General features: G+C 34.1%; 1 protein-coding gene across 11 annotated transcripts in view; it reads right to left on the bottom strand.

Moving 5' to 3' along the window:
• Positions 1-14,121, bottom strand: part of fkbp10a (FKBP prolyl isomerase 10a) — a 141,121-nt gene that overhangs the window by 11,876 nt on the left and 115,124 nt on the right. For 3 of the 11 annotated variants that reach the window (XR_015516668.2, XR_015516666.2, XM_087295609.2), the window contains one exon: positions 10,710-11,304. The exons of 5 other annotated variants lie outside the window; for them this stretch is intronic. The gene's annotated coding sequence lies outside the window, so the exon portion shown is untranslated. Of the gene's footprint in view, positions 1-8,738; positions 9,259-10,709; positions 11,305-14,121 lie in introns of those variants that run through there. 3 more of the 11 variants (XM_087295607.2, XM_087295613.2, XM_087295615.2) reach the window with 2 other exon arrangements.

Raw genomic sequence — 14,121 nt, 5'->3', positions numbered from 1 at the left:
CCTTTACATTGTCACAAATCATTACAAAAAAAGGCAATAACTTCCTGTACACATTACATTCTCATTTGATAATCCCAATGTGATATTGTGATATTATGTAAAAGTTATAAATGCAAGTCTAATATTTATTACTATACCTCAAAGTTTGTTTTTCGTTGTGTAATCCCCACAGATCGAAGGTCAAAAATCAATTCAAGTCTTTGTTACATTAAAAAAAATGTCATCACACCATTCCACAAGTCTTTCAACTTAAAATACTGTGAATGGGCAGCACTCCTGTAGTAAACTAAATATTGCTGTATTGATCGAAAATTTGAATATATATATATATATATATATATATATATATATATATATATATATATATATATATATATATATATATACCGTTGAAGTCCGAATTATGAGCACACCTGAATTACCCCAGACCCCCCCCCCCCCCAGATAAACACACTTTTTATTTCCAAATTTCTGTTTAACAGAGAGAAGATTTTTTTCAACATATTTTTAAACATAATAGTTTTAATAACTCATTTGTAATAGCTGATTTATTTTATCTTTGCCATGATGATAGTAAATAATATTTTACTAGATATTTTTCAAGACACTTCTATACAGCTTAAAGTGACATTTAAAGACTTAACTAGGGTAATTAGGTTAACTAGGCAGGTTAGAGTAGGCAAGTTGTATAATGATGGTTTGTTCTGTAGAGTTTCGAAAAAAAGTTTGTATTTGTATTTGTCAAAATAGCCAAGAGTCATGCCTGTTTCTTACGCGCGGGTCCGTGGGAGAGAAGGCATTGCCTATTGCGTCTGCGCTCTGCAGCGGTGCACAGATCAATATATCCCTGTCTATTCTATCTAGTTACCTATCTGTCCATATAAATATACTTTTTTTATATACTTTTAATCTGCCCCACGGCCCGCGGCAACTTACTCCTATGCTGCAAGTCTTTACTTTACAAATTATAAAGAATGTCTGCTTCTCAAGCTCGATGAGGGGTGTCAATCATGTATTTTAAGATGTACTCGGTCAGAAGACAATCGCATGAGATCATGACATTGTGTTTTTGATCGTCAGCATGATATGGCTTATAGCAATAATACCTATACAATATGGTTATTATAATGATATTTATACATGACCAAACTAGTGTGCAACTTAAACAACTTTTTTTACATTTAGTTTTGTAGTTTGGGCCCAAACAAATATTTGTTGCTGCTTTCAGTTGTTTAAGTTCATTTGATTGACAATGTAAAATCTTTTGGCAACATTTGATTTTTCATTGTTGAGTTAAACAATTTTAAAGGGTCTCTGATACATTGCTTTTATTATTTTTCTTTATTTTATTAATCAACATTAACTGTTTGCATCAGCAGGCAGTTTTTGTCATGTTCATTATTTATTAGGCTCCCTCAAAACACACATGCACCCACATTTCCAGTGTGGATTATAGTTTTATTGTAATAATAAAATAAATTTAAGTTTTTAATTTGTCAACTCTTGTTATTTCCTATATATGGCTTTTGTGCATTTATAAAATGGGAGTTGGTAAATATATTCAAGGGCATGCACAGATGGTGAGCATTTTGACTGATGTAGTGGGCCGCTCTGGCCCAAAATGCCAGGGCCGATTTTTTTTGTCCCAGTCCAGCCCTGCAATGAGTGCAATTGTTTTGTATTCAATACTTTATTATTATTATTATTATTATTATTATTATTATTATTATTATTATTATTATTATAATTTTCCATATCTGTAATGCCTGTATTTTGGCATTTTTTGGAGTCCACTTAGAATCCAACATGGAAATCAATGTTTTCTTTATTGGCATTGATTGTTTTGAAATTCAAATGGCATTAACATGCCTGTGTTTTAATTTCTGTAATAAATATGGCTGTCAAGCCAGGATCTTGATGGTTTATTGTGGGTATGTTGTTTACATAAAGAAATCTGTGTTACAAGTTAAACAAAAATTCTAATAATGAATTATAGTTTGGATTTAAATAGTATTTGTCTTGCGTTTACATTAATTTTACATTGGAATAGCCAAAATTACAAGTTTCAGTCTTTTAAATGTGATTAATCGTGATTAACTTTTTAAAAAAAGTGTGATTAATTAGTTTTTTTTTTAATGGATTGACACAGACACACACACAGACACACACACACACACACACATATATATATATATATATATATATATATATATATATATATATATATATATATATATATATATATATATATATATATATATATATATATATATAATCTAGCTGCAACTTATCACTGGGAAACATTCATACACATTCATTCACACACATACTCTAGCTTAGCTTCATTTAGCAATTTACCTGTACCACATGTCTTTGGACTTGTGGAGGAAACTGGAGCACCCAGAGGAGAACATGCAAACTTCACACAGAAATGCCAACTGACCTAGCCGAGGCTTGAACCAGCGACCTTCCTATTGTCAGGCGACAGCACTACTTACTGTGCCACTGAGTCGCCCAACATCAACAACAATTATAATAATAACAATTTATTTACACATTTATATAATTAGGAAGTTATACTCATGATTTATTTTGTTATTATGAGCTCCATTCAGTTCAATTAATGAGAAATAAAAAAAATGAAATCAAGAAATACGTTTATTGTAAATTATTTGTAACATCCATGTTACCCTTCGGCTAACTACTCTAATGTCAACTGCCAATGTTTTATTTTATGATTTTATGTACAAATTTCATGCACATTTTACAAAATATGTTTACAAAAGTGAATGTAAATTAAACTGTTATTTGTACAATAAAGGGCTGTCAGTTTAAGGGGTTTTCAGTGTTTACAGTAAGGTTGAACTGATAAACCTCATTATTGAGTAAAACACAAAACCAAGTGTACGTAGGTACTGTAGTTGCTTACGGAAAGGCAGAACAACAGAACAGAACTAAGGAAGATGAAAGTGTAAAGCACGAATAATATAAGTTGCTTCAATAAGGTATGCTGAATATTTTATTATAGTTCTTTACTCTCTTGATAAATACTACCTAGAAAACTTGAGTGTTCAGAGTTTTATTATTTTAAATTTATGTTCTATTTTGACATCTTTGCTGATTAATTTCAACATGCTCATTATGGATATGTACCCCTGTCTACATTTCTAGAGTATCCAAATTATGTAGGCACAGGTATGACCATTTCATCTTTAAAATGATGGCTACGATAAGGGTACGATGCCGCATATGGCTTTTGTTCCTTTTAGTGCTAACAGCTGACTGCTTGATTTCATACGGACGGCTTTTTCGGTGTTTTCAGATGACAGGGTTTGAGTCCGTCAAAAAATGGTTCCAGAATCCGGAGCCACTTTTCCACTATCGTGCCAAATCGTTCTAAGAACACTGCGGTACAGTTACGGTTGTTTCTTCACTGAGCCTGGAACGGTGTGGCACAATTACAAACCATTCTCGGCATGGTTAGACAACCGTGCTGAACTGTGCCGACAGATTCTGTGTGTTGACATCACGGTTCTGTTGCCAAGCTACCACAACTGGCTCTGCGGATGCGCGCTAGTCAGAAATCCACCATACATTTAATATAAAAAAATTAGCCAGGGCTAAATGATACAGTTTAAAAAGGGTTTTAAAACAATAGAGCAGTCTCTGCCAGAGAAGGGAATAACACATCACATTCTTACGAAGATATTTTATTTATTTAAGTTATAATTTCATAGGCTTGAATACAATTAACCATGCATGATATAATTACTAAGATGTCATCTAAAATCTTAGAAATATTAAAATAGCCTATTATTTAATTTGTGGCTAGAGCTTGATTAATTTGATTGACATTCGAGGCAATGAGTCCTTTAATTTGCCTGACTAAGCGCCAGCGCAGTATTTGGGAGCACAAAAACTTGCTCTGATCCAGGAGAGAACTTTACTAACGACTACATGCACTGCTGAAAGACTTTTTTTTTTCCTGCTGCGCATCGAACAAAGCGGTTACGGCATGTTGTAATGTCGGCCACGCAAAAGTCTATGTTAGAAAATCAATCCCTTTCTTTAATTTATTTAGACTTTGCTTGAAAGCATTACGGAGTGGCACTTTAGCTGTCCAAGGTACTGTTGTATGATTTATACTATAGCCTATATAAGCACCAATAAACTAGTCGAATGAATGAATAAATTAAATAAATATAGATTCTTAAATGTCGGTATTGTTTTTACTCAAAAATATCAATACGTTTTGACAAATGTTTTATAAAAATATAATGAGCAGTTTTCATCTTTTCAGCAATATGCCATTATATGATTCAGTTATACATAAGTTGGATGTAAGTAACATGCTTCTGTGTTTTTGTTCTCAGTGATCTTTAATATATACTGGGTAGCTACGCAAATATTTTTTAAAACGTCAAGCAAGAATTTGCCTACAGCTTGTTAGTATGCTTTATATCCTGCTATATATGTGCAGTTTCATATTTATTTCACTTGCTGCATTCGTTATTTAATGTTTGAATACTGAAACAAATAACAGCCATCGCTTAAAGGGTTATATTTTGCCATCAAAATGTAGTATATTTTTATTTCATTATCAACTTTTGATATAAAACCGCTGTGTAATTGCCTCTGGCGGATTTGCAAAACAAAAACTGTGAGCAGACATACCTCCAGTTATGTATTTCGTTGTTCCCAGAAATTTAAACTTGAGTATGCATCCATAATGAGCCTGGGTTGATTAATTTCATACAGGATATTATGCTTGTATTTTTTGCCTTGTACAAGGCAAGCACTTTTTCCAGGGGTTTCTGTACAGCGTAATTGCAACTACATCATCATGTGGCTTATTTGTGAATTTGCATTAGCCACGGATCATGCACAGATTGTGAAAACAACCGTTTGATTCAAATACCTGTATGCGATCAAAGGGGTTTCATGTTCAGTGTCTTTTATTTGTAGTATATAGTCCTGATCACTTTTATAAAATTTAACATCAGATACCTTTCCTTATCCCAGGTGTTTTGTAAATGATAAATTTTGTTATTTACAGTAACATCAAATACCTGTCCTGGTCCCAAGTGTTTACAAACAGTTTTATATAATTTAACATCAGATGCATGTTCTGATCCCAGGTGTTGATATATGATCATTATTACATAATTTAACATCAGATACCTGTCCTGAACCCAGGTGTTTCATGTATGATCACTTTTATAAAATTTAACATCAGATTACCTGTCCTGAACCCAGGTGTTTCATGTATGATCACTTTTATAAAATTTAACATCAGATACCTGTCCTGATCCCAGGTGTTTCATGTATGATCACTTTTATAAAATTTAACATCAGATTACCTGTCCTGAACCCAGGTGTTTCATGTATGATCACTTTTATAAAATTTAACATCAGATTACCTGTCCTGAACCCAGGTGTTTCATGTATGATCACTTTTATAAAATTTAACATCAGATTACCTGTCCTGAACCCAGGTGTTTCATGTATGATCACTTTTATAAAATTTAACATCAGATACCTGTCCTGATCCCAGGTGTTTTGTATATGATACATTTTGTTATTTATAGTAACATCAAATACCTGTCCTGGTCCCAAGCGTTTCCCAACAGTTTTATATTATTTAACATCAGATACATGTTCTGATCCCAGGTGTTGATGTATGATAATTATTACATAATTTAACACCAGATACCTGTCCTGAACCTAGGTGTTTCATGTATGATCACTTTTATAAAATTTAACATTAGATTCCGGTCCTGATCCCAGATGTTTCATATATGATACATTTCGTTGTTTACAGTAACATCAAACACCTATCCTGATCTCACAGGTTTTGTGTATAATCATTTTTATGTTATTTAACATCATATACATCAGAAATTGAACAAACTGTGTGAGGGGCAAACTCTAATCGCTGATCTGTGTTACTGTAATAAAGTCTAAATTAATAGTTTCCTCTAGGGATGTCTCGAACCTAAGAAAGCAACCCATTATTGATATGTAGCCATGTAAATATTTCTAAAGCATAACATCATCAATGTGTTTCCGTCTGTCTGTGGGCTGCAGACGGGTGTACTTGGCAGGCTTGGCCCTTTCATGTGGCAACTTATTTAGTTTTACAGTTAGAGTGGATTTTCCTTATTATAGTAGCCATAGTAGTATTATAGTAGCTGTTTTTTAATCGGTGTAAAGAATAACTGGATGTTTATAAAAGCATTTTGATAATAGTAAAGGTGTCTGCAACTTTTGTAAAACATCAAATAAACCATTATATATTAACTGTCAAAACATGTTAATGACTGCATAAATGTATTATTGGTTTTTAAAAAAGTTACATATTGTGCGTTTCTATTATCATACACAAATTGTACTTAAAGGGCCATGAAACCCCCCTTTCAACACGGTGTTTTCACACCTCTAGTTTGGAAAAAGTCAGGAAAGTGGGTGTGTCTAGCTCTGTTTGGGTGGAAGTGTTAGAGAGGTAAAAGGGAAAGGATTTGAATAAAAATGAGAGTTTCCATTTGGGTACGCGTCGATTTTCACTGAGGAAAAACAAACACACACGCAGGGGAGAAAGACAGTGACTGTGTTTAATGATGGTGGATTGTTTGTACGCACGTCGTATAAAAGAAAAAACTTCTGCATTTCTCAGTAACTCAGATGCACTCGGTAAGTCAGAAAGCCGTGTGTATGTAATATAATTCTTATTCTTTTCCCACTTCTTTTGGCAACACAACGTGTCATCTCTCTGCCGTCTGAACACTGTTTCAGGTACAGTCTTCGAAGCTAGCATGCATATTAATGAAGTTCGCATACACAATAGAGCGCACTGATTGGTTTTGAACCAAGTCTTAATCATGAATTAATGCAGCACACTGATAGACGAATTACGGTACTCCCAGGTACAGACGTCACGTCCAGTCTACATGCAGGAATATACGCTAAGATCTCATGGCCGTGACATAGCTTCAAAATTTGTTTCAAACCAGAAGTACAAATTTGCTCGAAATAACGCAAAAACACACACACACACACACACACACACACACACACACACACACACACACACACACACACACACACACACACACACACACACACACATATATATATATATAGCTAAAAATATTTACTATTTTCCCAAGTGTATATAACTACTACTGTAAGAAAATTTTAGAATTCGGCACATACTTTTACTATTATCTTTGCTTGAACTGACCCGATCTAATCCTGTTTATATGAAATGAGCCTGCTTTCAACCAGGTTTGATCTAACAGAACTGTTGCTATGACAACAACTCTCGCATCAGCTCTGAAGAACGAAATGATCCTGGATCATTTCAAATCGTCAATATCCAAATCCAGCTAACTGAGTAATCCACAAACGAAGAACAGACTATTTGTCATAGACTCATTTTATATTTGTTTTTCCACAAAATCAAGCTTTGACCATAGTTTACTTTTGTAAACTAGTCCTGAGATTTTTGCCTGATCTGTACCAAACCAGAGCAGAAATATTTTCTGCACACTGAACATCAATTTTTTATTTTTTTGAGGGGGTAAAACGGTACACAAAAAAATGTTCTTGTAGTGTACAAAAATGTAATTGCAGCTATAGCTTTTAAACAGGATGAGATTCAAAATGTTTCACAAAATGTGATACACATATGTATAAGGTCAATTTGACATCACAGAAAAAAACCCAGCAGACTTTGGCTACATGGTGGTGCTATAAAGTAAAAAAAAAAAAAAAACCCTAATCAAGCAACTGTTTGTCCGATCAACTTGAAGTTTGGGATGCAGTGTCTTCGTCCATTTCCATGGAGGCGTTACATACTGGCCACCATTAACAAATTATAATTTGATCAGGTTATATTTAAAAAGGTTAATTATGGCTAATCAGAAAGAAACTTGATGGGCATTTTCGATTCATTTTAGAGGTCTGTAAGAATTTTAAAGAAATCCACTACTGAGGCAATTTTATGTGTTTTGAGTGTTTAATTGTTGTGTATTACACAATGTTTCGCACAGGCACCCAAACTACATATCATCATCAAATTACTGTACATGATATGCATGGTCATACCTAACACTTTTACTTAAAATCTAATCAAAACTAGTTGCTGTTTCTTATTTTTGTAATAATATTGCCCATATTGTACCAATCTCTGGACTGCCTATATCAGTAATTATTCAAAAAATGTTCAACCAGCTCCAGATAGGCCAGCTCATTTTAAATACTTTTGATGCAAAAACCACTGCTGTAACTCAAACCATATTCATTAAATCAATTTACAAGGGATCTACAAAGCATAAACAGTCTGCACTTTAGATTAGGTTACAAAACTGCATGAATTGTGTTAATAAAGCATTTATTAACATACAGAGTAACTATTACTATATGTATATAATAATAATAATAATAATATATATATATATATATATATATATATATATATATATATATATATATATATATATATATATATATATATAAACGCTATTTTGAATATATTATTAATCATTTACTTACTCATTCTGAATGATCTTAAAAAGTCAAATATTTTTAAACACTGGTGGTTTGTAAATAATGCAAAACATAAATTATTAATGATAAATGAATCATTAACAAAGTATGAAAATATAATTATTGAGCACTATGTGTGTGTGTGTGTGTGTGTTTGTGTGTATGTGTCTGAAAATAAGTCAAGAACATTGCATGTGTAGCTGTATTTATAAACTGCTTACTAATGTACTGTGCATCCGGAAAGTATTCATGTCGCTTCACTTTTTCCACATTTACAGCCTTATTCCAAAATTTATTAAATTAATTTATTTCCTCAAACCTCTACACACACTATTTCATAATGGCAATGTATTTTTTTATTGTTGCAAATTTATTAAAAATAAAAAACCTGAAAAAGCAAGAAGGTCTCTGGATGGAACCTCTGCTCAGTTGGCGTTTCTGTGTGGAGTTTGCATGTTCTCCCTGTGTTCGCGTGAGTTTTCTCTGGGTGCTCCAGTTTACCCCACAGTCCAAAGACATGCGGTACAGGTGAATTGGGTAGGCTAAATTGTACACCGTAGTGTATGAGTGTGTGTGTGTGTGTGTGTGTGTGTGTGTGTGTGTGTGTGTGTGTGTGTGTGGCTGTTTCCCAGAGATGGGTTGCGGCTGGAATGGCATCTGCTGCGTAAAAACGTGCTGGATAAGTCGGCGGTTCATTCCGATGTGGCCACCCTGGAATAATAAAGGGACTAAGCCGACAAGAAAATAAAAGAACTAATAAAAAAACCTGAAAAACCACATGTACATGAGTATTCACAGCCTTGCTCGTAAAGCTCTAAATTGAGCTCAGATACATTTACGTTTCCAATAATCAATTTTTAAGATGTTTCAGCAGCTTAATTGGAGTTCACCTGTGGTAATTTCAGTTGATTGGACATGATTTGAAAAGGCACACACCTGTCTATATAAGGTCCCAGGGTTGACAGTGCATGTCAAAGCACAAACTATGCATGAAGATGAAGGAATTGTCTTTAGACCTCCGAGACAGGATTGTCTCTAGGCACAAGGTTGGGGAAGGTTACGATTCATTTTTGCTGCTCTGAAAGTTCCAATGAGCACAGTGGCCTCCATCATCCATAAGTGCAAGATGTCTGAAACCACCAGAACTCTTCCTAGAGCTGGCTGGCCATCTAAGCTGAATGATCGGGGGAGAAGGGGCTAGGGCTTAGTCATGGAGGTGATCAATAACCCAATGATCACTCTGTATTTGGAGAAAACCAGGCACTGCTCATCACAAGGCTAATACCATCCCTAAAGTGAAGCTTGGTGGTGGCACCATCATGCTGTGGGGATGTTTTTCAGCAGCAGGAAGTGGAAGACTAGTCAGGATAGAGGGAAAGATGAATGCAGCAATGTGCAGAGACATCCTGAATGAAAACCTGCTTCAGAGTGCTCTTAACCTCAGACTGGGGTGACGGTTCATCTTCAAGCAGGTCAATGACCCAAAGCACACCGCCAAAATATCAATGGACAAACTTCACAACAACTTGGTGAATGTCCTTTAGTGGCCCAGCCAGAGGTCAGACCTAATTCCTATTGAACATCTTTGGAGAGACCTGAAAATGGCTGTACACCATTGCTTCCCATCCAACCTGTTAGAACTTGAGAGGTACTGCAAAGTGAAATTGGCAAAAATACCCAAAGATAGGTGTGCCAAGCTTATGGCATCATATTCCAAAAGACAGCAAAGGCTGTGAATACTTATGTACATGTGATTTTTCAGTTATATATATATATATATATATATATATATATATATATATATATATAAACTGAAAAAATAAATAAATAAATAAATATATATATATATATATATATATATATATATATATATATATATATATATATATATACATACATACACTGTAAATGATTTCTGTTGTTTTCACAGTATTATACTGCATTTCTCAACAGTTTTTTACTGTATAAGCTGTGCACAGTGTGTTACTGTATATATTGTTGTTTTCACAGTATAATAATGTATTTTCAACTTTTCTATACTGTGGACATGGTTAACAGTATGTTACTGTAGATTTTATAATGAATGTTGGGGAAAAATCAGTTACTGTGCATCTAAATACAGTACTGCAAATGACCAAGAACAACTCCACACACACTATATATTATGATTATTATGTTTATTTATTTTTAGACAAATTATTTTGTGAAGTAAATAACCTAACCAGTTTCTTCAGACTATTCAGTGCATTAAACTGTCCCCTGGCTTTCCATTTTTGGGTGCACTGCTCCTTCATTTTATAAGGTAACATGGAAATATTAAATAATATTTAATAAACATAACTTTGTGCTAAACCAAAACGTAAATTGGAACAAAAATAATTGATTCACGTAACCAAAGACTGTTAAACACACAAAATGATTTCAATGTCAGCTTAAATTTCAGAGTGACCAACCTGCTTTAGACGGATTCAAGAATATTGGGCAACCATATGGGCCACCGTAGAGGTCACATATCTCCGCATTTTCAAAACAACATATTAAAATACACATTATCTTAATAAATAAACCACAGACATGAGTTTAAAACAACTACATTCTCGCATGAAAAACGGTTAAAACTTTATTTTATAACACATTTATTATCTAGTCATCGAAGGCAGGGGCATGTCTCAATAATGTCCAGGCCGATTAAAGCATGAGGTTTGCCCGATACATGAGTGATGGAGCGCCGTCAACCCCTGGAGGTCAGAAACTTCCCTATCGGCAAAGCACACTTAAAATTAGACATGATATCTATAAACAAACCACAGATTTGAGTTTGGAAGAACTACATTCTCGCATGAAAAACTGTTAAAACTTCATTTCGTGACATATTAAACGCAATATTTATGATATGATCTGGCTTTTCTCATCCGCCATAGAGTGGAGGAACTATGACGTCAATTTGTATGCAAAAACCCGGAAGCGAGTTAGCATTTTAGGACTTCCGGTTCCCTCGTCCTAAAGTCAATGGGTTTTTTGAATGGGGTTTCAGTAAAATCGCTTAAATAAGGTCTGTGGCTAACACAATTTCAAGATAATTTCACGTTTTGTTCTACGATAAAAAACACATCAGTTACAGCACACTCTTGCATTTTTAAATCGATTACGCTTCTTTAAAAAGACCGTTGCTATCAAGTTGCTAAATGGGACTACAGTCGGTGTCGGGGACATTATACGTCATCGAGCTGATCTGGTCTGGAGCGCAGCTTGCTTGTGTTGGGCATTTGGATTTGTCTGTGATTTTAGGTATTTTCATGAATAGTATTTTATAGTGTTGTATTATTCTAATTGGGAATTCAGATTGTGTGTTGATAATTCCTTCACTTTTAAAGGCTGTCGAGACAGATTAATATGCTAATCATTTATTTTAATTAAACGATATAATGAAGAACTGCTGACCAGTGCAGCCTGTCTCTCTCCTACTCTCAGTAATGCAAACGTGTGAATAAATGTGTAAAAATACACACATATTAACTGTCATTAAAACGTGATCAAGTGATTTTTTTCGTGCCTTTTTTTTCTTCAACTGAACACATTTAACTCTGTCATAACTGCAATATTTACACTCCTCTATAAAATGTATAGCAGATGTGACTGTTAAAGCTTTTTTTCACTGTACTTCGTGACAAAAAAGGAATATTGATTGTTGCTCTGTGTCCATGATGATGGAACTTGCAGGCATTTGATAGACTTGTTCCTCACGCCTAATTTCTGTCGTCTGTTAAGACTGTGTGCACGCGAGCGATACACTTTCTTAAATATGTCTTATGTTAATACTATAGAAGCAGATTCATACACAGTTTTAAAACTTTTAGAACAACCGTAAAGCAAAACAGATGTATTTCCCATGTAAAAACGATCCAAAAGGCACATAGGTCTGTGTATTTTTGCGTATTTATTTGTTTATAATATATAGCGTGGAGTATAATATAATATACAGAGAGATTAACTCTTTGTCATGGACATTATATTTAAAAATAAGCTTGAAAAGTTGTCTGTAGCAGGGTGGGGCTGACGTCACAGGCGCGCGCCCCGAGGGCTCTGTAGTCCGTTTATAGCCTCATGTTAGCTTTTCAGTTCTTGCATTTGCATTAAAGATCCAAAAGTGCTCAAAGTTGTATCTTCGTGTGAGGATTATCCGACTGGACAAAACGTGTAAGTGTAATGAACAGTGTTTGAACACAGAGCTTATTATTTGCAATCTTCGAAAAGCCTATGGGAAAATCCTATAGGGATTTCCACGAGGGAACCAGTTTTATGCTAGCAGCCGATTAACCTACAAAGTGACATCATAGCTCCTCCATGCCAGACCGTGTTTGTAGTGTTTGCGAGGTATTAGATAACGTACAGTGAGTTTATCTTGAGTGAGTTTTTGACCATAGTAACCTTACCTGAAAAAAAACTTCACTTTTACTTGGGGTTAACTGCATTAATGAATTCTCTATTTCAGCACAACACTCAGATAAGGTAAGCTCTGGTCTTCACGTGGTCATTATGACTACGTTATCATTATGGTTAAATTTGGTAACTGTAAGTTATTCACTAAATATATTCACTAAACTCACTGATGAAACAAGTCTAACTGTTTTATTAAATTGAGCTGATAATAAAATTCAGTTGATGTCTTTTAAGCGTACTTTAATATTAACATAATTCATATTTATTGTCTATTTCTCACTGGTTAATGAGCTTATTGTATAACGTTAGTGTGTCTTTAATTGTACATTTTATTTTGGTGTTCAGGTGTAGGGAATGATTTTTATTCAAATTTATTTGAACCCCATACAGATGTGTATGGTTGTACCATAGATTTAGATCATTAAATGTTGTCTTATTTTACTCTTATTATATTTATCTTTTTTTGCAGCTACAGCAATTGATGTTGAAAAAACTGATGCTACCAATCTCTCCTCACTTGATTGTTCAAGGTAATGTTGATGTCTTCCCTATTTTGATTAGATTTTGAAATGTCAAGTTGTTCACAGATTTGTTGTGAGGAGTTTCATGTACAACCTCTTTTTCTTCTTCCAGTAGCAACGCAGTGGCACAGTAGGTAGTGCTGTCACCTCACAGCAAGAAGGTTGCTGGTTTGAGCCTCGGCTGGGTCAGTTGGCTGAATACAATGGCATCACACTTGCTCACACGAGGTACTTGATTTAGTTTTCCTCAAGCGATACATCAGTTTTTATGAGTAATGCGGGACACTTGAATTGAAGGGATAGTTCACCCAAAAATTAAAATAATGGCATCTTTGGCATCCTCCACTTGTTTCAAAATAGTTAGATTTTTTTTGTTCCATTGAACACAAACTCATATTTTTTTTAAAAAATTTGGTTGAAATATGGATGTCAATAGTTATTGGTTTCTAACATTCTTCAAAATATCTGCTTTAGTGTTCAATAGAAATTTAAATGGATTTAAAACACATGGAGTAATGGTGGCAGAAAAGTAACTATCCTTTTAAATATTTTATTCTGAGACTTATTTATATGTGTCTTGTCTTTTGCCATATTTTCTTTCCAGCTCAGATTG

Source organism: Danio rerio, chromosome 19 (genome assembly GCF_052040795.2).
Source record: "Danio rerio strain M-AB ecotype USA chromosome 19, GRCz13ab, whole genome shotgun sequence".
In the NCBI taxonomy this organism is placed as follows: Eukaryota; Metazoa; Chordata; class Actinopteri; order Cypriniformes; family Danionidae; genus Danio; species Danio rerio.
This window is presented reverse-complemented; position numbering and strand designations above follow the sequence as displayed.